Genomic DNA, 26,620 nt, shown 5'->3' on the forward strand with positions numbered 1-26,620 from the left:
TCTTTCCTCCCTCCCTCTCCCCCACTCTCTCTTTCCTCCCTCCCTCTCCCCCACTCTCTCTTTCATCCCTCCCTCTCCCCCACTCTCTCTTTCCTCCCTCCCTCTCCCCCACTCTCTCTTTCCTCCCTCTCCCCCACTCTCTCTTTCCTCCCTCCCTCTCCCCCACTCTCTCTTTCCTCCCTCCCTCTCCCCCACTCTCTCTTTCCTCCCTCCCTCTCCCCCACTCTCTCTTTCCTCCCTCCCTCTCCCCCACTCTCTCTTTCCTCCCTCCCTCTCCGCCACTCTCTCTTTCCTCCCTCCCACTCCGCCACTCTCTCTTTCCTCCCTCCCTCTCCGCCACTCTCTTTTTCCTCCCTCCCTCGCCCCCACTCTCTCTTTCCTCCCTCTCCCCCACTCTCTCTTTCCTCCCTCTCCCCAACTCTCTCTTTCCTCCCTCTCCCCCACACACTCTATCCTCCCTCGCCCCACTCTCTCTTTCCTCCCTCCCTCCCTCTCCCCCACTCTCTCTTTCCTCCCTCCCTCCCTCTCCCCCACTCTCTCTTTCCTCCCACCCTCCCTCTCCCCCACTCTCTCTTTCCTCCCTCCCTCCCTCTCCCCCACTCTCTCTTTCCTCCCTCCCTCCCTCTCCCCCACTCTCTCTTTCCTCCCTCCCTCACCCCCATTCTCTCTTTCCTCCCTCCCTCCCTCTCCCCCAATCTCTCTTTCCTCCCTCCCTCGCCCCCAATCTCTCTATCCTCCCTCCCTCCCTCTCCCCCACTCTCTCTTTCCTCCCTCCCTCCCTCTCCCCCACTCTTTCCTCCCTCTCCCCCACTCTTTCCTCCCTCCCTCCCTCTCCCCCACTCTCTCTTTCCTCCCTCCCTCTCCCCCACTCTCTCTTTCCTTCCTCCCTCCCTCGCCCCCACTCTCTCTTTCCTCCCTCCCTCCCTCTCCCCCACTCTCTCTTTCCTCCCTCCCTCCCACTCCCCCACTCTCTTTCCTCCCTCCTTCCCTCTCGCCCACTCTCTTTCCTCCCTCCCTCCCTCCCTCTCCCCCACTCTCTCTTTCCTCCCTCCCTCCCTCTCCCCCACTCTCTCTTTCCTCCCTCCCTCCCTCTCCCCCACTCTCTCTTTCCTCCCTCCCTCCCTCTCCCCCACTCTCTCTTTCCTCCCTCCCTCCCTCTCCCCCACTCTCTTTCCTCCCTCCCTCCCTCTCCCCCACTCTCTTTCCTCCCTCCCTCCCTCTCCCCACACTCTCTTTCCTCCCTCCCTCCCTCTCCCCCACTCTCTCCTCCCTCCCTCCCTCTCCCCCACTCTTTCCTCCCTCCCTCTCCCCCACTCTTTCCTCCCTCCCTCTCCCCCACTCTCTCTTTCCTCCCTCCCTCTCCCCCACTCTCTCTTTTCTCTCTCCCTCCCTCTCCCCCACTCTTTCCTCCCTCCCTCCCTCTCCCCCACACACTCTTTCCTCCCTCCATCCCTCTCCCCCACTCTCTCTTTCCTCCCTCCCACCCTCTCCCCTACTCTCTCTTTCCTCCCTCCCTCCCTGTCCCCCACTCTCTTTCCTCCCTCCTTCCCTCACCCCCACTCTCTTTCCTCCCTCCCTCCCTGTCCCCCACTCTCTTTCCTCCCTCCTTCCCTCTCCCCCACTCTCTTTCCTCCCTCCCTCCCTCCCTCTCCCCCACTCTCTCTTTCCTCCCTCCCCCTCCCCCACACACTTTCCTCCCTCCCTCTCCCCCACTCTCTCTTTCCTCCCTCCCTCCCTCTCCCCACACTCTCTTTCCTCCCTCCCTCCCTCTCCCCCACTCTTTCCTCCCTCCCTCCCTCTCTCTCCCCCACTCTCTCTTTCCTCCCTCCCTCTCTCTCCCCCACTCTCTCTTTCCTCCCTCCCTCACTCCCTCTCCCCCACTCTCTCTTTCCTCCCTCCCTCCCCCCGAGTGAACTCGCCCATGAACACTTGCATCTTTGCGCTTGTCATCCTGCTCATGCCACGCATCTGGATTCCCATTTTTTAATTCTGACCAATCACAAGCCTTCCCTGAGTCGCTTCAGCTAAGTGGTGATGGTGTTAGCCGGCTTCCCATTGGTTGAGAGAGCAAAATGCAAACACTTGTGGCTTGCCGTCGCCCAGAGTGGGGGTTTTCCATCAAGTGACACTAATATACTCTTGGATTTTACTCTCTACAATGTCGGTAAGTACCGATTGTTGTGTTTAGTGCGTACATGAATAGTTTAGGCATATTTTAATATATGAAGTCCGTGTGAAGCATAATACGGGTGTACCATGCAGTTGAAAAAAGTGCAACAAAAAACGAGCGAGTACACTCGCCTGTGCCCTCCTTGTTACATACTCCAGTTTCAGTAAAATAAATATTTATAAAAAAATTTCTATTGTACATATGAATTCTGTCGTGGTCTAGATGTAGAACATATTTCTTGTCCTTCCAGATCAATGAGAAATTGTTTTATGGGGAGCCCTCCAACACCAGGTCAAAGTATGTCTGCATTTTAGAGGACAGTGACTCAGAACCGGAGGTAGATGACCCAGAATTGCTTGATAGTGATGAGTACTTGCCGCCGGATGCAGAGGTGTCAAGTGATGATGAGTTAGAAAGGCCAGCCAAGAAGCAAAAATTAGTCGAGCAAAAGAAAGGTATTACGATCGAGGAGTACCCTGATAAGAACATATTTATGATGAGCTTGCTCTTCAAGGTGAACCCCAGTGGTCCCAGGTTGACCTTAACCCTTTCAGGGTCGACAGGCCCTCTCCCAGACTTGTTCTCAGGGTTGCCAAATTTTAATAAAAAAAAATTTTTTTTTCTTTTCTGGATCATAATGACACCAAAAGTATGAAATTTGATGTTAAACTTACGGAATTATACTCTCGCGAAGTTAGCGGTCTCGACGATGTTTATGCATCGGCGATTTTGCCCACTTTGAGCCCTATTTTCGGCCAATTCCAGTGTACTAGTCGACAAAACTCATAACTATTTCGCTAGAACTCCATTTTTTCTGTTGATTGAGTACACGAAACCACCCATTTACTGATTTCAACTATCCAATAAAGTGTTCAGAATTTAGCAATTTTGCCAATTTCACACAAATTTCAAAAGATGCTAATTTCCAAATAGGGTCCAGAATAAACAAGACATTCCTGGCACTAAAATAACATTTCCTCTGTTCATTAGTCACGTCCCCACGCCCCTCTTACATTCTTTTGCTTTCCACTTTGAATTTTTATTCTCACAAAAAAACAGAAGATTTACTGTTATGCAGACTACTGCATTGGTGTAGAAATGGTATAAATAATATCAGGGCACTTGTGAAAGAATATTAGACTCACCAGTTGACGTGTATTGGACGCGTAGCATGATTTGTTTACTTTTGAACTTTGGTAAAAATTGAACATTTCTGCTACTTTGTGCTCAATTTCAAGGTACACCTACCATCTGACTTATGACCGAGTTCGGTTCCGAGAAACCGGTCCCAAGTCGAAATGGTCGTAAGTCGAACTTTACTACTGAATATCAACAAAACATTTTTGTAATGACTATTTTGTTTTATTTTGGTATTTCATGTTTTACTTTACTTTTTATGTCGTTAGTACTGTATTTTATACTGTAAGGTTTAGAATAAACACTGTGTACAACACAAATAGTTGTTTATTTCCCAGAAATTTGGCATAAAAAACACAGTCATAAGTCGAGTTGTCGTAAGTCTAGCAGGTCTTAAGTCGGATGGTAGGTGTACTTTTCATTGTAAAACCAATCAAAATCGTCTCAATTTCTGTAATATGTCTTCCATTCTATAAAATGAGACCAGGTAAACTCCAGGAAAACTAGAATACATCATAAATACCATATGAAAATACAGTGCAAAGTCGCTGTTTTAAACCAAAACCACTGTCAAAGTTTTTTTTCTCATTACGCACTGTGTGCTGCAGGATTTTTTTTATACTGCGCACACTAACCACAGACCCATTCTTTCATATGTAGGCCTACCAGCTTTCTCTCACTAGATTTGAGGGCGCTAGAATTTAGGCGTACTAGTACGTCAAAAACCCTGGTGCATAAACCGTACTAGTATGCCGGAAACCCTGAAAGGGTTAAGAATGACCCTTTGCCTGTATATGAACATGAAAAGCCTCTTGAAATTTGGTCTCCATACGAGTACAGTGGAACCTCTACTTGCGAGTTTAATCTGTTCCATGACCTTGCTCGCATCTGGATTTGCTCGTTTGCAGAGTCAATTTTCCTCATTTAAATTAATTGAAATGCAATTAATCCGTTCCAGTGGAATTCTGTACTTCAATAATTTCGCTAATATCAACTCTATGGCTTATTTATCTATCTCACTTCATCTAATATGACAAAAAATATAAATAACAGAAACCTGATATATACTCTAAAATGAATAAAATATGTCATTCATGCAGTGGTATGGGCGGTGTCGGCAGTGGACGAGAGTTTGTTTGGACACCAGGCAAAATTCATGAATAATTTTGGTAATATCTATACGGCTTATTTACATATCACAGTTCATCTAATATGACATAACAGACAATATAAATAACATAGAAACACGATATATACTCTAGAATGAATAAAATATGTCATTATGTAACAGGTGGAGGTGGCCACAACCGCTCCCTCTTTGTTGTGGTAAACACTGCCATCTATTATAATTATTATATGTAGTACATTATTATATATGTATTATTATTATACATATATTATAATTATTATTATTGTATTGTTTTATTATTATTACATATTATTATACATATTGTTATTATTCATATTATACATATTATCATTATTATTATAAATTATTTGTAATTTTTATTCACACAAAAATTATAAGATTTACTGTTATTCCTTATTGCAATAATTGTATAAATATGTCAACCCATTCACGACTGCATATTGGAATGGACAGTGACGTCATTTGTTTACAATGAAACGGCCAAGCAATGGACCATTTCTCCTAGGTTGAGCTCTATTTCAAGGTACTTTTCATCGTGAAAGCAATCAAAATCATATCTATTTCTGTAATTTATCTTCCATTCTATCAAATGAGACCAAAAAAATGAGAATACAACCATAAAAACCATTCGAAATTATCACTAAGAGGTGGCTAATTGCTGAGAAGTGAACTCCATTATTTATGCTTAGATTTTTTTCATTTTTGGTGTACGTTAAGAAGCATCTTTCCATCATACATTGCCCAAGTTTCAATAAGATAGTCCAACAAACAAATGAGATACAATTCCCGAGATCAAAAGCAAGAGGCCCCTCAACAGTGTCAAGGAACCTGCCTTGAGGTCTGCTCGCTTGTGGAAATTTTGCTCGCGTATGGAAGCAAAAAATCGACCCATAAACTGCTCATATTTGGAAAAACTCACACGTGGACATGCTCGCAAGTAGAGGTTCCACTGTATTTGTGATTTCTTTACTCCAGACATGGTGGATAACATAGCATATCAAGCAATTTTTTTTTTTTTTAACAAGTCGGCAGTCTCCCACCGAGGCAGGGTGACCCAAAAAGAAAAAATCCCCAAAAAGAAAGAAAATCCCCAAAAAGAAAATATCCCAACAAAGAAAATACTTTCATCATCATTCAACACTTTCACCTCACTCACACATAATCACTGTTTTTGCAGAGGTGCTCAGAACACAACAGTGTAGAAGCATATACGTATAAAGATACACAACAACATATCCCTCCAAACTGCCAATATCCCGAACCCCTCCTTTAGAGTGCAGGCATTGTACTTCCCATTTCCAGGACTCGAGTCCGGCTATATAAAAATAATCGATTTCCCTGAATCCCTTCACTAAATATTACCCTGCTCACTCTCCAACAGATCGTCAGGTCCCAAATACCTTTTGTCTCCATTCACTCCTATCGAACACGCTCATGCACGCCTGCTGGAAGTCCAATCCCCTCGCCCACAAAACCTCCTTTACCCCTTCCTTCCAACCTTTTCAAGGACGACCCCTACCCCGCCTTCCTTCCCCAACAGATTTATACGCTCTCCACGTCATTCTACTTTCATCCATTCTCTCTAAATGACCAAACCACCTCAACAACCCCTCTTCAGCCCTCTGACTAATACTTTTATTAATTCCACACCTTCTCCTAATTTTCACACTCCGAATTTTCTGCATAATATTTACACCACACATTGCCCTTAGACAGGACATATCCACTGTCTCCAACCGCCTCCTCGCTGCTGCATTCACAATCCAAGCTTCATACCCATGTGTGTTGGTACTACTATACTTTCACACATTCCCTTCTTTGCCTCCAAAGATAACGTTTTTTTTTGTCTCCACATATACCTCAACGCACCACTCGCCTTTTTTCCCCACATCAATTCTATGATTAACCTCATCCTTCATAAATCCATCCGCCGACACGTCAACTGGAGTTTACCTGGAGAGTGTTTCGGGGGTCAACGCCCCCGCGGCCCGGTCTGTGACCAGGCCTCCTGGTGGATCAGCGCCTGATCAACCAGGCTGTTGCTGCTGGCTGCACGCAAACCAACATACGAGCCACAGCCCGGCTGATCAGGAACTGACTTTAGGTGCTTGTCCAGTGCCAGCTTGAAGACTGCCAGGGGTCTGTTGGTAATCCCCCTTATGTGTGCTGGGAGGCAGTTGAACAGTCTCGGGGCCCCTGACACTTATTGTATGGTCTCTTAACGTGCTAGTGACACCCCTGCTTTTCATTGGGGGGATGGTGCATCGTCTGCCAAGTCTTTTGCTTTCGTAGTGAGTGATTTTCGTGTGCAAGTTCGGTACTAGTCCCTCTAGGATTTTCCAGGTGTATATAATCATGTATCTCTCCCTCCTGCGTTCCAGGGAATACAGGTTTAGAAACCTCAAGCGCTCCCAGTAATTGAGGTGTTTTATCTCCGTTATGCGCGCCGTGAAAGTTCTCTGTACATTTTCTAGGTCGGCAATTTCACCTGCCTTGAAAGGTGCTGTTAGAGTGCAGCAATATTCCAGCCTAGATAGAACAAGTGACCTGAAGAGTGTCATCATGGGCTTGGCCTCCCTAGTTTTGAAGGTTCTCATTATCCATCCTGTCATTTTTCTAGCAGATGCGATTGATACAATGTTATGGTCCTTGAAGGTGAGATCCTCCGACATAATCACTCCCAGGTCTTTGACGTTGGTGTTTCGCTCTATTTTGTGGCCAGAATTTGTTTTGTACTCTGATGAAGATTTAATTTCCTCATGTTTACCATATCTGAGTAATTGAAATTTCTCATCGTTGAACTTCATATTGTTTTCTGCAGCCCACTGAAAGATTTGGTTGATGTCCGCCTGGAGCCTTGCAGTGTCTGCAATGGAAGACACTGTCATGCAGATTCGGGTGTCATCTGCAAAGGAAGACACGGTGCTGTGGCTGACATCCTTGTCTATGTCGGATATGAGGATGAGGAACAAGATGGGAGCTAGTACTGTGCCTTGTGGAACAGAGCTTTTCACCGTAGCTGCCTCGGACTTTACTCTGTTGACGACTACTCTCTGTGTTCTGTTAGTGAGGAAATTATAGATCCATCGACCGACTTTTCCTGTTATTCCTTTAGCGCGCATTTTGTGCGCTATTACGCCATGGTCACACTTGTCGAAGGCTTTTGCAAAGTCTGTATATATTACATCTGCATTCTTTTTGTCTTCTAGTGCATTTAGGACCTTGTCGTAGTGATCCAGTAGTTGAGACAGACAGGAGCGACCTGTTCTAAACCCATGTTGCCCTGGGTTGTGTAACTGATGGGTTTCTAGATGGGTGGTGATCTTGCTTCTTAGGACCCTTTCAAAGATTTTTATGATATGGGATGTTAGTGCTATTGGTCTGTAGTTCTTTGCTGTTGCTTTACTGCCCCCTTTGTGGAGTGGGGCTATGTCTGTTGTTTTTAGTAACTGAGGGACGACCCCCGTGTCCATGCTCCCTCTCCATAGGATGGAAAAGGCTCGTGATAGGGGCTTCTTGCAGTTCTTGATGAACACAGCTCCCAAGTATCTGAAAACATTCACTTCTTCCATACTACTACTCCCCAATTTGATATCCAATTTTTCTTTATTTAAATCATTTGATACCCTCATCACCTTACTCTTTTCTATGTTCACTTTCAACGTTCTACCTTTACACACTCCCAAACTCATCCACTAACCTTTGCAATTTTTCCTTAGAATCTCCCATAAGCACAGTATCATCAGCAAAAAGCAACTGTGTCAATTCCCATAATTTAATCCCACCCCTCTCCCAAACACCCTAGCATTTAATTCTTTTACAACCCTATCTATAAATATATTAAACAACCATGGTGACATTACACATCCCTGTCTAAGACCTACTTTTACCGGGAAGTAGTCTCCCTCTCTTCTACACACCCTAACCTGAGCCTCGCTATCCTCACAAAAACTCTTCACAGCATTTAGTAACTTACCACCTATTCCATATATAGGAGGGCCCCACTTATACGGCTGGTTAGGTTCCAGGCTACCGCCATAAAGCGGAAACCGCCGTAAAGTGGAACACCCTTTTTTCCACTTACAAATGCATACAAACACTAGATAACAAGTTTACACTAACATATATTAAGTTAGCAATAGAACCAGGCATCAAAAAACAATAAAAAAGTACAATACACACATAGTGCACTCATTACTTACCTTAAAATATTTATAGTCTTCATCTAGGGTGAGACAAGTAGTATTTATTGTAAGAAATCAAGTGTGGTATGTATGGTAGTCAGCCAGGCTACCATACCAGGCCACCCCACCCACACATACAATTCTATGATATTTAAGCATCCCAGAGCGATAAAATGTATATACAGTTCACTCATTACTTACCTTAAAATATTTGTAGTCTTAATGTAGGGTCAGGAGTAAGTAAATGAGATAAAACGAATAAATGATAGAGAGAAAGAATGAGTGCATGAGAGAGTACAGGCGCAGAGTTATGTAAACAAACCAGGCGAAGGTAAGTTTTGTAAACAAAGTGTACACGTCTGGTTTGTGTACAAGTTACATTGTGTACAGGTTGTCTCTACATTGATACGGTAGAATAAATAAAGAAGAACACTCCCATTTTCATGTAACATCATTTTGAGAAGAAATGATGCTCTGAGTGAAGGCAATGGAAATAAGTCACTGACTTTTTTGGGTTATCCTAGGTTCTCTACACATAAGTTGTTACGTATGATAATCTATGTAACTGTATTTGTGTATACCTGAATAAACTTACTTACATACATACGAAAGGAATAATTTTCTACAGTTACCCCCAGTAACACATTTTCTCTTATGTTAGATTAGAGAAAATGTTATTCTTGGCATCACTTGTACAAGTTATCTGGCTACCACATCTCATATTTATGTTTATTAATTCTATTGTGGGGTGTATTTATCATCTTTTTATGTTATGTATCGTGTTTATTATATAATTTTGAAAAAAATGTAATGGATGGATTAATGAAAATGTGTATATTAACATAATATACAACATTTAATGAGACTCGGTGATTATTATTATTATTATTATTATTATTATTATTATTATTATTATCATCATTTCTAATATGGCGTCACTTGTGCAAGTCGTCTGCTACCACATCTCATATTTATGTTTATTTATTCTATTGTGGGGTGTATTTATCATCTTTTTATGTTATGTATCGTGTTTATTATATAATTTTGAAAAAATATCATAGATGGATTAATGAAAATGTGTATTTAACGTAATATACGACATTTAAATGAGACTCGATGATTATTATAATCATTACTAATATGACGTCTGGAGACATAAGACACTTACTGATTTTAATGTGTACCTGCATGCCAGCACAGTATGTAAGTTTATTTAAGTACAGGTATACATAAGTATAATTATCAGAGTATATATAAAATATGAAATAACTTTTAAAAACATTTGAAATTTTGGAGTTTCCAGACAAAATGGAGAGACTTAGTGCTTACTGAGCTCACGAAGAATGTAAACAAACAGGGTGGGGCGCGGTGACCGTATTAGAAAGTCAGGTGGGGGGAGCCGTATAGCGAGTTTTGGTCATAATTTGAAATGACTGTATTAGCGGAACGCCGTAAAGTGAAACGCCGTAAAGCAGGGCCCTCCTGTACAGTGGACCCCCGGTTAATAATATATTTTCATTCCAGAAGTATGTTCAGGTGCCAGTACTGACCGAATTTGTTCCCATAAGGAATATTGTGAAGTAGATTAGTCCATTTCAGACCCCCAAACATACACATACAAATGCACTTACATAAATACACTTACATAATTGGTCGCATTGGGAGGTGATCGTTAAGCGGGGGTCCACTGTACTTGCAAAATTGCCACATTGCCAAGCAAAAAAGCATACTTACTAATTTTGCAACAGATTCTGAAGAAATCATGAGGTTCATAGGAGTTTTGTTGTTGATGGGTATACTTCCATTCCCAGCAATCCAAGACTATTAGACAAGTTCATTTAGGATGTCCCAGGTTGCAGAAGTCATGGGGATCTAAGAGGTTTAAGTTGCTTAGACATACAATTCATTTCAATAACACACAAAAGGATAATGAGAGATTCCACAAAATAAGGCCTCTTTACACTGCACTAACTAATGCTTGCTTGAAAGTTCCAGCTACACCCAAGCAACCTATTGGTGAAGTCATGGTTGCTTTCAAGGGTAAAACTGCTGGAAACCTAAGGCAGTACATCAAAACCAAACCAGACAAGTAGGGTTTCAAACTTTTTTGTCGTGCAAGTGAAGATGGAATCATACATGATATACTCTATGTATCAAGGCACACCAACTTTTGACAGCCATCCCATAAAGCTTCCACAGGAAGAAACTAAACTACCAATAAGTTCAAAGATCTTCTGGTACTTGCAACAACTCTTAACAAGACCAACACATCAGCAATCTATGCGGACTTTCTTTTCAAGTCTACCTTTGGCCAAGGTACTAAGAGATAAGTATAACTGCAGATACACTGGAACAGTACGTGAAAATAGATGTGGTAAGCCAGAACTGATGCCCGTCAAACAAATGGAAAAGAACAGTGTGGACAGGGGCAATTTTAGCTTCAAAACCAATGATGGTGTCCTTGCTGTAAGATGGAAGGACGAAACAAGCTTTTATGCCACAAGACGGGCAGAAAGCAGCAACTTCACTCTGGCTGTACCCTTCTCCAGAACTTCACTCCATCTGAGATCATACATACCCAGGATGACTCGAGTATGGAACACATTCGTACAGCATAATGATGTCAACGAGATAAAGTCAGTTGATCAAATGAAAATGCTGGCCCACAGATGGCTCCAACTTCATCCTATTCCCTACTTGTATGTCTCTTAACAATAAAAATGCTTTCAAATGAGCTGATGTAGGTAACAGCTCTTAGCATGCCAATAAAGTTAGGAATCCTTAACCTGTAAATAGCTTGTCAATAAAGCTAGGGATCCTTAACCTTGTCAAACCCTGTGTAAAAAAAAAAAAAAAAGTTGTGACTTTAGTGCCAAGTGATGCAGGGGGTCAATCCTGTGAGTCTTGCTCAAAGACATAAGGCTACAAAGACCAAAACCCACTTACAGTGCCCTGCAGTCATCAAGAACTATAATGCACACATGGGAGGTATTGACAAAAGTAACATGTTGGTGCAGCTGTACAAAACGCCAACGAAATCTAAACATTAGTACATGCGGCTGTTTGCCTATGTTCTTGATCTTTCAGTTGTGAATGCATGGCTTCTTTACTGCCGTGACTATCGGTCGCTAAACACCAAGTGCATGCAACTGAAGTTTTTCAGGAATGAAATCTCTATCACTGCAAGGTCTAAAGGACAAAAGTTTAGATGCAACACTAAGAACATCTACAAGAGCTTTAATTATTATTATTATAATGAAAAAGAAGCGCTAAGCCACAAGGGCTATATAGCGCTGCAGGGCAGGAAGGAAGCGAGGGCATCAGGTGGCAAAAGGGAGATGGATGAGTAATAGGTTACAGATAACAGCGGGGCAGTGGATGGTGAAAGGGTAAGGGGCAGCAAGAGACTGAACTAGAAAGGGCTGAGGGGAGTGCGAAAGGTATCATCATCAGAGTTTGTGGAGTAAATCAGTCGTTGTCAAGAAGTCAATGAGAGAGTCAGGATTAAAGGAGGGTCCATCAGCAAGAAGGGAAGGTAAAGAGAGAGTAGTAGAACGAAGACAATGTTGGAGGTAAATTCTGCGTGCTCGTTGATAGAGGGGGCAGTCTAACAGAATGTGGATAATCGATACTGGAACTTGACACTGCTCACAGAGAAGAACAGGGTGCCTCTCCATGAGATACCCATGAGCAAGACGAGTGTGGCCAGTGCGAAGGCGGGAGAGAGTGGTCTCCCAACCTCGGCACTGATGACAAGAAGACGGCCAGTAACCTATGCTCAGTTTAATAGAATGAAGCTTGTTACCGAGCAGAGTTGGCCAACGTTGTTGCCAACGGGTGCGAAGGTGGGTAGTTATTGCAGCAAAATAGTCCAGAAATGGGACACCTCTATAGGAAATTGGTAGGTCATGTACTGCTGACCGCGCAGCAGTGTCTGCCTGTTCATTGCCCTGTACGTCGACATGACCAGGGACCCAACAAAAAATAATATCTTTATGCTTGGTAGAGATACGGTGTAGCCAAAGTTGGATACGGAGAACTAGGGGGTGAGATGTATCAAATTTTCGTACAGCCTGTAGAGCACTAAGGGAGTCTGAGACTACCACAAATGATGACACAGGCATAGATGCGATACGAATAAGTGCTGCAAGAATGGCATACAATTCAGCAGTAAAAATGCTAGCCGAAAACAGTAAATGCCCTCGCACGGCGCTGTCCGGAAACACTGCTGCGAATCCGACACCGTCTGAAGACTCAGAGCCATCTGTGTACACAGCGATGGCATGAGAATGAGAGTGGAAGTGATCAAGAAAAAGAGCGGGAAGCCACCGTAGGCAGTTGGGCTTTCGAGCAAGGGAGTGAGAAAGAACAGACCCGAACAGCTGGAACTTCCCAGGGGGGTAGGGAAAAGTGAGATGCTACATGAACATATAAAGGTGGTAACTGAAGGGAAGACAAGAGTGAATGTAGGCGAAGAGAAAAGGGACGGAGCAAACGGGCGGCGAACAAATAAAGAATGTCTACTAATATCAGTGACCATTCTATAAATGGAAGGATTGTGGAGATCGTGAGAGCATACATAGTAGCGAATGCAATGGGCATCACGGCGATCAGACAAGGATGGAACAGTCGCTTCTGCATAGAGGCTCTCAACAAGGGAAGAGCGAAAAGCACCAAGGCATAAACGTAATCCTTGGTGATGGATGGGGTTAAGGCTAGAGAGAGTAGCAGGAGAGGCCGCTGAATAAATCTGGTCACCATAATCAAGTTTCAGTAAAACGAGGGCTGAATGTAGGCGAAGCAGAGTTCGACGATCAGCTCCCTAGGAAAGATGAGCAAGGGCTTTAAGAAGGTTTAGCCGGCTGTGACAAGTTGCCTTCAGAGAGGTAATGCGAGGTTTCCAGGATAACCTAAGGTCAAAGAGAAGGCCTAGAAACCTGACTATCATGTTCGGGGATACGAGAGCCATAGAGATACAAAGGATGATCGGAGATGACAGAGCGTCTAGTGAAAGTAATTTGGCGAGTTTTGGTACTGGAAAATTTAAACCCATGCGTGGTGGCCCAAGTGGAAACATGGTCGACCGCATGCTGGAGAGAAACTGCAATGAGATGACAGTCAGCACCTGCACAAGCAATAGCGAAGTCATCAACATAGAGTGATGACCAAATATTGGGTGGAAGAACAGAGGCCAAATCATTTATAGCAAGGAGAAAAAGTGTTGTGCTCAAAACACATCCCTGAGGGACACCTTCAGCTTGGACAAAGTCCGGGGAAAGCACATTATTAACTCGAACACGGAAGTGTCTGCCAGTTAAAAAGTTCTTAAGGAAGGATGGTAGATTGCCTCGGAGGCCTAAGGAGTGGGCTTGGGCCAAAATATTATACCTCCAAGTTGTGTCATATGCCTTCTCAAGGTCACAAAATATGGTAATAACCGAGTGATTATTTGCAAAGGCATTATGAACACACGTATCCAAGCGTAGTAAGGTGTCTATGGTAGAACGGCTCTTACGAAAGCCATATTGACTAGCGGAGAGACTGTTGTGTGTCTCTAAATACCACATTAAACGGCAATTTACCAGACGTTCCATCACTTTGCAAACTGCACTAGTAAGAGCGATGGGACGATAGTGGGAGGCATCATGTCCTGTAGTACCCGGCTTGCGGAAAGGGAGAACAACGGCAGATTTCCACAGCTGAGGAAGAACTCCTTGTGCCCAAATAAGATTGAAGAGGTGTAAGAGGACTACAAGGGCTGACTGATGTAAATGTTGTAACATACGAATATGAATGTCGTCAGGTCCAGCTGCCGATGATCGGCAAGCTGAGAGTGTTGCCTCCAGTTCCTGAAGTGTGAAAGGCACATTATACTGTTCTTCTCTGAGAGAAGAAAAGTCCAAGGGTACTAACTCTCTGGCAGACTTTGAGGAAAGAAACGATGGGCATAGATGGAGCCCCCAGGAAATATGGACCAGATGAGTGCCAATTTCAATGGCAACGTCAAGAGGGTTTGCTACATCAATACTGGCGACCCGTAGAACAGGAGCCGGGTCAGGAGAGTATTTACCACTCAATTTCCTCACTTTTTTTCAGACTGCACTCCGAGGAAGCAGAGGTGATGGTGGAAACAGTCTCGCCAGCAAGTGCGTTTACCATCACGGATGACACAGCGAGAAATCGCATGCTTCTGCTTAAAATCAAGAAGTCTTTCATTGGTTCTATTGTATCGGTACCTGCCCCATGCAGCGCGTTTCAAACGTACTGCACGAGCACAAGCAGGAGACCACCAAGGCACGCACGTCTGAGAATGCTTGCCTGAGGTTTGGGGTATAGAATGATAAGCTGCGGTATAAACTGACGTCGAGAAGAGGTGTAGGAGCTCATCAATGGAGGATGAAGAAGGAACCTCACTAAAAGCAGTGAGCTGCGAGTAAAGGTCCCAATTTGCCCGATCAAATTGCCAGCGAGGGCTATGGAAAGGTGGTGAATATGAAGGAGAAGTAAGAATGGTTGGAAAATGATCGCTGTCATGTAAGTCCGGTAGAACAGACCAGGTGAAGTCTAGTGCAGTGGAGGAAGAGCAGACTGATAGATCGATGCAAGAGAGTATGAGTACGAGGATCAAAATGGGTGGGAGTACCCGTATTTAAAACATGGAGAGTGAGAGGCGAGAAAAGCCTCCAACTGGATGCCATGCAAGTCACAATGAGACCCTCCCCCAGAGGAAATGGTGGGCGTTAAAATCACCAAGTAACAGAAGTGGTGGTGGTAAGGATGAAACAAGAAAGGCAAAGTCTGGGATAGAAAATGCTCGAGAAGGAGAGAGATATAAAAAACATATTGTAAACCACTTATTCAAGTGGATACGGGCTGCAGTGTAATGCAGCGAGGTATGGACAAATAGTTGACAGTACGGAATATCATTGCATAGAAGAAGGGCACTTTCATTAAAGGTCCCATCTGAGAAAGGATCCGAAGAATACAATAAATTATAGCCTGAGATAGGTTGGAAAACAGCCGAGTGTAATTTTGGTTCTTGTAAGCAAGCACCAACAGGGGAAAACATAGAAAGCAACATCTGAAGCTCACCCCGATTACCCGAGGCCGCGGATATTCCACTGTAAATAGGCCATGATTGGTGATGAAGAAAATACCAGGAATCCGTAGGGAAAGGCACCTACGGACTAGAGGGGTTCGAAAAGTCAACGTGTGGTGGCATTGGAAGACGTTCAAGAAGCGAAGGAACAGAGCGTTGCAAAGAATGGGGTTGTGAAGATGGAGGAGAGGGAAGAGAAGGAACAGGAAGTGAATCAGTGTCCATTGAAGGTTTAGTCTCAGCAATATATTCTGAAATGGCTTCAAGTGTTTCTGAATTCCAAGATGTATGGGAGACCATATTGGAGGTAGAAGGGGGAGGGTGAGTAAAGATTGGGACAGTAATGGACTGTACCAAAGTAGAGGGGGAGGAAAGAGAATAAGGGACTGGAGATGAAGTGTGGGGGGGTACAGAAGAGGCAGAAACCTGGGAGGTGGCAGAAGAGGGAGAAGCTTGGGAGGGGACGGGGGTGGAAGGCATAGTACGAGGAGGAGGGTGAATCTCAACACTTGTAATAGAGCCAGAGAGAGGGGAAGAACTAGGCACAGAGACTGGAAAGGTAAAGTGTGGAGGTGGAAGAAGGGGAGGAAGGGGCAAAGAAGATTTGAGCAATGTGGATTTTTTGGACTTCTGAGAAGTAGAGGGGCGATTGGTATAAGGTGTCGTACAAGGTCTTGTCGATACTGGGGCTTGTGAGGAAGGACACGAAGATGTGAGAACAGACAGAGTTGTAGTCGGGACGTCAGAGCTAAGGACAGCAGAAGGATTAGATGCTGGAGTGGCTATAGGAGGGGTAACAACAGAGGAGGCTGCAGAAGATGGGACCCCAGAAGTGGGGGGGATGTTTTGAAACACGAGAATAAGAAACACGGGGTAGTCTCCCTTGGAGGCGGAGATGAGCAACTGCCATAGCATAAGGGAGACCTTCTGCCTCTTTGAGGCAACGGATTTCACGTTCATTTAAGTAGACCTGGCAACGGCGGGAGTACGAAGGGTGAGCTTCATTACAATTAAGGCAAGATAGAGGTTGACTGCAAGATGTATTAGAATGGTCGTCGGCACCATCAGCTATAGATCTGCAATATTTCGCTGGGTGAACAAAACGCCAGCAATTTCTACACTGTTGCGGTGTAGGTATCACTTTTCGAACTTGTAACCGAAGTCCCGCGACATATACAGAGGACGGGAGTTCTCGGCTGTCAAAAGTTAAACGAGCCACATTGCAAGGGTAACGTCTCCGCCCACGGGCAGGAAGGACATAAGTGTCTACTTTGAGGATTGGGAGATCCTAGAGTTCCAGCTGTTCAAGAATGTCATTGCCACATGACTGGAAATTCTGTTGGACTATGGTATGGGGCAGAATGACAGTACCACTACAAGAATTGAGAGAAAGATGTTTTTCAATAGTGATAGGAGTAGTATCGATATTCGAAAGGAGAGAAAGATCATGAGCTTGGGTAGCATTCTGGACAGTGACGATGCGCGTACCGCTCTTGAGAGCATGAAATGAAATATCTCTACCAACAAGACGCAGGAGCGCTTTGCCAATACTAGGGTCAGAAAGATAGGCAGAAGTCGGTCTTAAAGTAAAGAATTTAGTCCATTGTGTGGTCCGAAACTGAGCGTGGAGAGGGAGTGCATGACGTGTCGGTCTTTTCTGAGTAGAATGGGAAGGTAACGAAGGAGCATCATCAGGAGATTGACGTTGGCATTTAGGAGTAAGACCGGAGTTGGTCCGGTGTGAAATGGGCTGGCGATTCGAAAATTGCCGTACTGTAGAGGGAGAGGCCGGAAGCATAGTCAAAAGAGAGCGGAGGTCAGACATATCGAAGGAGTCAGTCGAAGCCCCGGTACCTGAAGCGGGCGAGGAAACAGCACCAGCAAGAGGTACAGGGTCATTAGGAGTGTCCGAAGAATGGCCTAAAAACAAGGCAGGGTCAGAATGGGGTGCGGTATCAAGAAGGGGCCCGGGGGTAGTGGGTTCATGGATTGGGTTCTCCATGGTTAGGTTACTCCTTTGCTTTTTGTTTTTAAGAAAAAAAGAAAGAAAAGAAAATAAAAATAAAAAAAAAAGAATAAAAAAAGGGGGGAGCGGGGAGGAATATTATTATTATAATCAAAAAGAAGTGCTAAGCCACAAGGGCTATACAGCGCTGCAGGGTAGGGAAGGAAGCGAGGGCATTGGATGGCAGAAGGGAGGAGGGATGATCAGCAGGTTACAGAAAACAGCGGGGCAGGGGATAGTACGGGGGTAGAGGGTAGCAAGAGATTGAAGTAGAAAGGGCTGAAGGTATCAGAATTTGTGAAGTCAGTCAGTTGTTGTCAAAAAGTCAATGAGAGAGTCCGGATGAAAGGTGGGTCCATCAGCGAGAAGGGAAGGTAAAGAGAGAGCAGCGGAGCGAAGACGACGACAGAGGTAAATTCTGCGTGCTCGTTGATAAAGTGGGCAGTCCAACAGAATGTGGCTGACTGATAATGGAGCTTGGCAATTCTCACAGAGAGGAGCAAGATGCCTCTCCATGAGATATCCATGAGTAAGACGAGTATGGCCAATGCGAAGATGGGAGAGAGTAGTCTCCCAACCTCGACACTGGTGATAAGAAGATGGCCAGTAACCTATACTCGGTTTAATAGATTGAAGTTTGTTGCCGAGCATAGTAGACCAACGTTGTTGCCAACGGGTGTGAAGGTGGGAAGATATTGCAGCAAAATAGTCTGTAAATGGAATACCTCTATAAGAAACTGGTAGGTCATGTACTGCTGACCGCGCAGCAGTGTCTGCCTGTTCATTGCCCTGTACGTCAACATGACCAGGGACCCAACAAAAAACTATCTTTATGCTTGGTAAAGATGCGGCGTAGCCAAAGTTGGATACGGAGGACTAAGGGGTGAGGTGTATCAAATTTTTGTATAGCCTGTAAAGCACTAAGGGAGTCTGAGACAACCACAAATGATGACACAGGCATAGATGCAATACGGATAAGTGCTGTAAGGATGGCATATAATTCAGCAGTAAAAATACTAGCCGAAGATAGTAAATGCCCTTGTACGACGCTGTCCGGAAACACTGCTGCGAATCCTACGCCGTCAGAAGACTTAGAGCCATCTGTGTACACAGCAATGGCATGAGAATGAGAGTGAAAGTGGTCAAGAAAAAGAGAGCGGAAGCGACCGTAGACAGTTGGGCTTTCGAGCAAGGGAGGGAGAAAGAACAGACTCGAACAGCTGGAACTTCCCAGGGGGGTAGGGAAAAGTGAGATGCTACATGTACATAGAAAGGTGGTAGTTGAAGAGAAGACAAGAGCGAATGAAGGCGAAGAGAGAAGGGACGGAGTAAACAGGGGCGGCGAACAAATAAAGAATGTCTACTAATATCAGTGACCATTCTATAAATGGAAGGATTGTGGAGATCATGAGAGCGTACATAGTAGCGCAGGCAATGGGCATCACGGCGATCGGATAAGGATGGAACGTTCGCTTCTGCATAGAGGCTCTCGACAGGGGAAGAGCGAAAAGCACCAAGGCATAAACGTAATCCTTGGTGATGAATGGGGTTAAGGCTAGAGAGAGTAGCAGGAGATGCCGCTGAATAGATCTGGTCACCATAATCAAGTTTCGATAAAGTAAGGGTGGAATGTAGGCGAAGGAGGGTTCGACGATCAGCTCCCCATGAAAGATGAGCAAGGGTTTTAAGAAGGTTCAGCCGGCTGTGACAAGTTGCCTTCAGAGAGGTAATGTGAGGTTTCCAGGATAACCTACGATCAAAGAGGAGGCCCAGAAACTTGACTATCACGTTCAGGGATACGGGAGCCATAGAGGTACAAAGGATGATCGGAGATGACAGAGCGTCTAGTGAAAGTAATTTGGTGGGTTTTAGTGCTGGAAAATTTAAACCCACGTGTGGTGGCCCAATTGGAAACACGGTCGACTGCATGTTGGAGAGAAACTGTAATGAGGTGACAGTCAGCGCCTGCACAGGCAATAGCGAAGTCATCAACATAGAGTGATGACCAAATATTTGATGGAAGACTAGAGGCCAAATCATTAATAGCAAGGAGAAAAAGTGTTGTGCTCAGAACACATCCCTGGGGGACACCTTCAGCTTGGATAAAGTCCGGGGAGAGCACATTATTAACCCGAACACGGAAATGCCTGTCAGTTAAAAAGTTCTTAAGGAAGGATGGTAGATTGCCTCAAAGGCCTAAGGAGTGGGCTTGGGCTAAAATATTATACCTCCAAGTTGTGTCATATGCCTTCTCAAGGTCAAAAAATATGGCAATAACTGAGTGGTTATTCGCAAAGGCATTACGAACATACGTATCCAAGCGTAGTAAGAGGTCTATGGTAGAACGTCCCTTACGAAAGCCATATTGACGAGTGGAGAGACTGTTGTGTGTCTCTAAATACCACACTAAACGTCTATTTACTAGGCGTTCCATTACTTTGCAAACTGCACTGGTAAGAGCAATGGGACGATAGTGGGAGGTTTCATGTCCCGTAGTGCCTGGTTTGCGGAAAGGGAGAACAATGGCGGATTTCCACAGCTGTGGAAGAACTCCTTGTGACCAAATAAGATTGTAAAGGCGTAATAGGACTGCAAGGGCTGACTGATGTAAATGTTGTAGCATACGAATATGAATGTCGTCGGGCCCAGCTGCCGATGATCGACAAGCTGAGAGTGTTGCCTCCAGTTCTTGAAGTGTAAAAGGCACATTATACTGTTCTTCTCTGAGAGAAGAAAAGTCCAAGGGTGCTAACTCTCTGGCAGACTTTGAGGAAAGAAATGAGTGGCATAGATGGAGTCCCTGAGAAATACGGACCAGATGATTGCCAATTTCATTGGCAACATCTAGTGGGTTTGCTATATCAACACCGGCAACCCGCAGAACAGGAGCCGGGTCAGGAGAATATTTACCACTCAGTTTTCGTACTTTTTTCCAGACTGCACTCATAGAGGAAGCAGAGGTAATGGTGGAGACAATCTCGCCAGCAAGTGCGTTTAGCATCACGGATGACACGGCGAGCGATCGCACGCTTCTGTTTAAAATCAAGGAGTCTCTCTGTGGTTCTATTGTACCGGTACCTGCCCCATGCAGAGCGTTTCAAACGTACTGCACGAGCACAAGCAGGAGACCACCAAGGCACGCATTTCTGAGAATGCCTGCCCAAAGTTTGGGGTATAGAATGAGAAGCTGCGGTGAAAACGGAGGACGAGAAGAGGTGTAAAAGCTCATCGATGGAGGACGAAGAAGGAACCTCTTTAAAAACAGTTAGGTGTGAGTAAAGGTTCCAATTTGCCCGATTAAATTGCCAGCGTGGGGTGCGAAGAGGTGGCGAATATGAAGGGGAAGTAAGAATGACTGGGAAATGATCACTGTCATGTAAGTCCGGGAGAACAGACCAAGTGAAGTCTAATGCGGCGGAGGAAGAGCAGACTGAGAGATCGATGCAAGAGAGAGTATGAGTCCAAGGATCAAAATGGGTGTGAGTACCTGTATTTAAAACATGGAGGGGGTGGGTGGCAAGAAAAGCCTCTAACTTAATTCCACGGGAATCACAGTGAGACCCCCCCCCAGAGGAATGGTGGGCATTAAAATCACCAAGTAACAGAATCGGTGGCGGTAATGACGAAACAAGGAAGGCAATATCCGGAATAGATAATGCCCGAGAAGGAGAGAGATATAAAGAACAGAGCGTATACCACCTATGTAAGTGTATACGGGCTGCTGTGTAATGCAGCGAAGTATGAACAAATAGCTGATGGTACGGAATATCAGTGCGTAGAAGAAGGGCACTTTCATTAAAGGTCCCATCAGGAAAAGGATCTGAAGAATACAATAAATTATAGCCTTAGATGGGAGAAATAACAGCAGAGTGTAATTTTGGTTCCTGTAAGCAAACACCAACAGGGGCAAACTGGGAGAGTAACATCTGAAGCTCACCCCGATTACCCCTGAGGCCGCGTATATTCCACTGTAAATAGGCCATGATTGGCAATGATAAAGATACGTGAAATCCGCAGGTAAGGGTTCCTACGGACTAGAGGGGTTAGAAAAGTCCACATGCGGAGGCAGTAGAAAACGTTCAAGCAGCGAAGGAACGGTGCGCTGTGAAGAAAGGAGTTGCGCAGATGGAGCAGAGGAGAGAGAAAGAGCGGAAGGTGGATCAGTGTCCATTGATGGTTTGGTCTCTGCAATATATTCAGAGATTGCTTCAAGTGTTTCGGAATTCAGAGACGTCGTATGGGAGACAATATTGGAAGTGGTAGGGGGAGGATGAGTAAAGATTGGAACTGTATTGGACTACCAAGGTAGGGGGGGGGAGAAAGGGTGGAGGGAACTGGAGAAGCGTGGCAGGGGACAGAAGAGGCAGGAACCTGGGAGGTGGCAGAAGAGGAAGAAACTTGGGAGGGAACAGGGGAGGAAGGTACAGTACGAGGAGGAGGGTGAACCTCTACACTTGTAACTGAGCCAGTGAGAGGGGTAGAACCAGGGACAGAGACAGGGAGGGTAAAATGAGGAGGTGGAAGATGGGTAGGAGGTGTTAACGGACCTTTTTTTGACTTTTGAGAAGTAGAAGGACGATTGGGAGGAGGTGTCGTACGAGGTCTTGTCGATACTGAGGCTTGTGAGAGAGAACTCGAAGAAGCGAGATCACACTGAGGCGTTGAAGTAGGGACGTCTGAGCCGAGGACAGCAAAAGGATTAGATACAGGAGTGACTATGGGAGAGGTAACCACAGAGGTGGGTGTAGAAAATGGGATACCAGAAGTGGGGGGACGTTTTGAAACACGGGAATAAGAAACACGTGGGAGTCTCCCTTGGAGGCGGAGATGAGAAACTGCCATGGCATAAGGGAGACCTTCTGTCTCTTTGAGGTAACAGATTTCCCGCTCGTTTAAATAGACTTGACAACGGCGAGAGTATGAAGGGTGAGCCTCATGACAGTTAAGGCAAGAGGGAGATCGATTGCAAGACGTATTAGAATGGTCATCGGCACCACAGACTGGGCATTCGGCGATAGATCTGCAATATTTCGCTGGATGGCCAAATCGCCAGCAATTTCTACACTGTTGTGGTGTAGGGATCACCTTTCGAACTTGTAACCGATGTCCTGCTATATAAACTGAGGATGGGAGTTCTCGGCTGTCAAAAGTTAAACGAGCCACATTGCTAGGGTATCGTCTCCGCCCGCGGGCAGGAAGAACGTAAGTGTCTACCTTGAGGATTGGGAGATCTTGGAGTTCCAGCTGTTCAAGTATGTCAGTGCCACATGTCTGGAAATTTTGTTGAACTATGGTATAGGGCAGAATGACGGTACCACTACAAGAATTGAGGGAATGACGTTTTTCAAGAGTGACAGGAACAGTATCGATATGGGAAAGATGAGAGAGCTCATGAGCCTGGGTAGCATTCTGTACGGTAATGATGCGCATACCGCTCTTAAGAGCATGAAAAGAAATATCTTTACCAACATGGCATAGGAGTGCCTTGCCAATACTGTGGTCAGAAAGATAGGCAGTAGAGGAAGTCGGTCGTAAAGTGAAGAATTTAGTCCATTGTTCAGTCTGAAACTGAGCGTGGAAAGGTAGTGAAGGACGTGTCGATCGTTTCTGAGAAGAACGAGAAGGTGGAGAAGTATCATCAGCAGGTAATTGTCGTTGGCGTTTAGGCGTGGGACCAGAGTTGGTCCGACGTGGAACGGGTCGGCGATTTGAAAATTGCCGCACCACAGAGGGAGAGGCCGGAAGCATAGTCAGAGGAGAGCGAAGGTCCGATAAATCGAAGGAGTCAGTCGAGGCCTCAGTACCTGAAGCGGGTGAGGAAACAGCACCGGCAATAGGTACAGAGGCATGAGGAGTGTCTGAAGAGTGGTCCAAAGACGAGGCGGGGTCAGAACGGGGTGCGGTATCAAGAAGGGGCCTGGGGGTAGTAGGTTCATGGACTAGGGCTGCCATGGTTAGGTTACTTCTTTCTTTTTGTTTTTAAGAAAAAAAAAGAAAAAAGAAAATAAAAATAAAAAGAATAAAAAAAGGGGGGACCGGGGAGGGATAGTTCCTAGGAGGAATGAAAGGGCCAGAAATCTCCCTCCGCGCCCAAGAGGACCTCAGCACCGCAAGTAGCGCAGATGCAGCATGGAACCTGTGCCATACCCTACCCATCATGCTAGTAAACTAACAATCCGGGATAGCAACCTCACATCTGCCGAACTACCTCGGTGGACAAAAGAGAGGGCGGCCGGACATCCGCCACAAAGCATACCTCTTTCGGCCACCACCCCCGGAATCCGAAAGGTGGCTTCCAGAGATACACCCGTCGCCCGAAAGACACCCAAAGCTACTCCGGGATACCGGAGAGGGATCGGGACATCCGCAGGCGATCCAGATTCCACGGTAAACTACGCCACCGCCAAGAACCTCAACGGAATGGGATAGACCCCGGTATCCTTTCCCCTACCTAGGAACTAGCGTGCCTGTGGGAGAAATCCCAAATGCCAAAAAGAGGAAGGGCAAAAGGGAGGGGTGGGGAGGAGGAGGAGGAGGAAAGGAAAAAGGGGAGGATGGGGAGGATGGGATAGGGGAGGGAAGATTGGGGGGTAATTAGGTTCGGTCTGAGGAAGAAGACCGACAGGTCTAATTCCTCAGACCAAGAGCCTCTTCACCACGCCAAGGAGCCCCCCTTGAAGAGGCGGGGAGGAATAGTTCCCAGGAGGAATGAAAGGGCCGGAAATCTCCCTCCGCGCCCAAGAGGACCTCAGCACCGCTAGTAGAGCAGATGCAGCATGGAACCCGTGCCATACCCTACCCTTCATGCCAGTAAACCAGCAATCCGGGATAGCAACCTCACATCTGCCGAGCTACCTCGGTGGACAAAAGAGAGGGCGGCCGGATATCCGCCACAAAGCATACCTCCTTCGGCCACCACCCCCGGAATCTGAAAGGTGGCTTCCAGAGATACACCTGTCGCCCGAAAGACACCCAAAGCTACTCCGGGATACCGGAGAGGGATCGGGACATCCACAGGCGATCCAGATTCTGCGGCAAACTATGCCACTGCCAAGAACCTCAACGGAATGGGATGGACCCCGGTATCCTTTCCCCTACCTAGGAACTAGCGTGCCTGTGGGAGAAACTCCAAAGGCCAAAAAGAGGAAGGGCAAAAGGGAGGGGTGGGGAGGAGGAGGAGGAGGAGGAGGAAAGGAAAAAGGGGAGGATGGGATAGGGAGGGGAGGATTGGGGGGTAATTAGGTTCAGTCTGAGGAAGGAGACCAACAGGTCTGATTCCTCAGACCAAGAGCCTCTTCACCACAACAAGGAGCCCCCCTTGAAGAGGACAAGAGCTTTAAGTACATCCAATGGTGACGGTAATCATTTGCCAAACCTGCAATTGCCAATTGCTGTGCAGTACCAACGTGCAGAAAGGCCTGACAGTGCGAGGTTTGACAAAGCTCTAAGTCACTGGCCAGTGCTAGGCAAGCTATTTAGTTGCAAGTATTGCAGCACAACGAAAAAATTTGTCATCCTCATTATACTGTTCTGTATGTAAAGTAAATCTGTGCATAAAGAAGGATAAAAATTGCTTGATAGACTTTCCTTCTAGGAATTAGTAATATAGAATGATTGCTCTTCCTCATAAATCTCAGGAATATGGGACTTGAAAGTTTTATCCCTTTGCAATGTGTCCATGTTGCTATTTGTTTCATTTTTATATTTTTCTAATACTTACAAAATGTTTTGATACAAGTTCCATTAGGTTTTTTATATTGTCTGTTTGTATAATAAATTTAAAAAAGTTATAGGGTGTTTTATTACCAATTTGCAAGTTTGGAACATTCACATTTATACTCCCTATTTTGGGCAGAGGCTAGTACAGTCTGTTGTTGCAGATTAGCAATTGCTCGAAAACTAACCATCAGAACTCCATTTATATGGGCTCATTCAACTTATATTGAGATACTCTATCCACTCTAGGGAATTCGAAATTCTAATGTCTCATAACTTGCCCTCAGAAGGGTTTAAGGATTTCTAGCTTTATTGAAAAGCTAAGAGCTGTTACCTACATCAGCTCATTTGAAAGCATTTTTATTGTTATGAGACATTCAAGTAGGGAACAGGATGAAGTTGGAGCCATCTGTGGGCCAGCATTTTCATTTGATCAATTATCTCATTGACATCATAATGCTGTACGAATGTGTTCCATACTCAAGTCATCCTGGGGATAAATGATCTCGGATGCAGTGATGTTCTGGAGAAGGGTGCAGCCAGAATGAAGCTGCAGCTTTCTGCCAGTCTTGTGGTATAGAAGCTTGCTTCACACTGCTCATGAAGTGGATCCAAGTGTGGTACTTTGACAATATTGACCTTGTACATAACAGTAAGGCCACCCACATCCCTCCTGTGTAAAAGGCTCTGCTGAAGTGACAGATCTATCCAGGATGGGTCCAGGTGAGAGATGAGACATCTCGCTCTGTTCTCTACTCTGTCAAGCAGTCGCAGATAAGAGAGGATGCAGGCAAACCAATAAAGTGGAGCATACTCAAGGTGGGAGCATACTTAAACCTCAAACAAAATCTTGCATAGCTGACTTTGGATTCATACAATAACTGGTGCCACTTAGTGGAGAGGTTTAACAACAGATCAGCAGCAGAGTAACCTTTCCTAAAGCCATATTGACAGTCACAAATTAGCGAGTGGTAGTCAAAAAACTGTTATTTGTCTTGAGATTATTGTCTCAAGTAGCTTGTCAGTGACTGACAGGAGTGACACTGGTCTGTAATTGCTGATTTTTGCTCTGTTCTTTTTGTGAACAGGGACTACATTGCCTCTTTCCCCAGAGAAGGCCATTTACACTGTACTAGGCAATGCTGAAAGATACGAGTTA

The 26,620-nt window shown here is 45.3% G+C and overlaps 1 protein-coding gene across 10 annotated transcripts in view; it reads right to left on the bottom strand.

The window, feature by feature from the left end:
• The window catches only part of LOC128695715 (uncharacterized), a 150,148-nt gene that overhangs the window by 103,434 nt on the left and 20,094 nt on the right, over positions 1–26,620 (bottom strand). For 2 of the 10 annotated variants that reach the window (XM_070093319.1, XM_070093322.1), the window contains exon 2: positions 10,376–10,513. The exons of the other annotated variants lie outside the window; for them this stretch is intronic. The gene's annotated coding sequence lies outside the window, so the exon portion shown is untranslated. The remainder of the gene's footprint in view (positions 1–10,375; positions 10,514–26,620) is intronic. 10 annotated transcript variants of the gene reach the window in all.

The sequence above is a fragment of the Cherax quadricarinatus genome, chromosome 42, assembly GCF_038502225.1.
Source record: "Cherax quadricarinatus isolate ZL_2023a chromosome 42, ASM3850222v1, whole genome shotgun sequence".
Lineage (NCBI taxonomy): Eukaryota > Metazoa > Arthropoda > Malacostraca > Decapoda > Parastacidae > Cherax > Cherax quadricarinatus.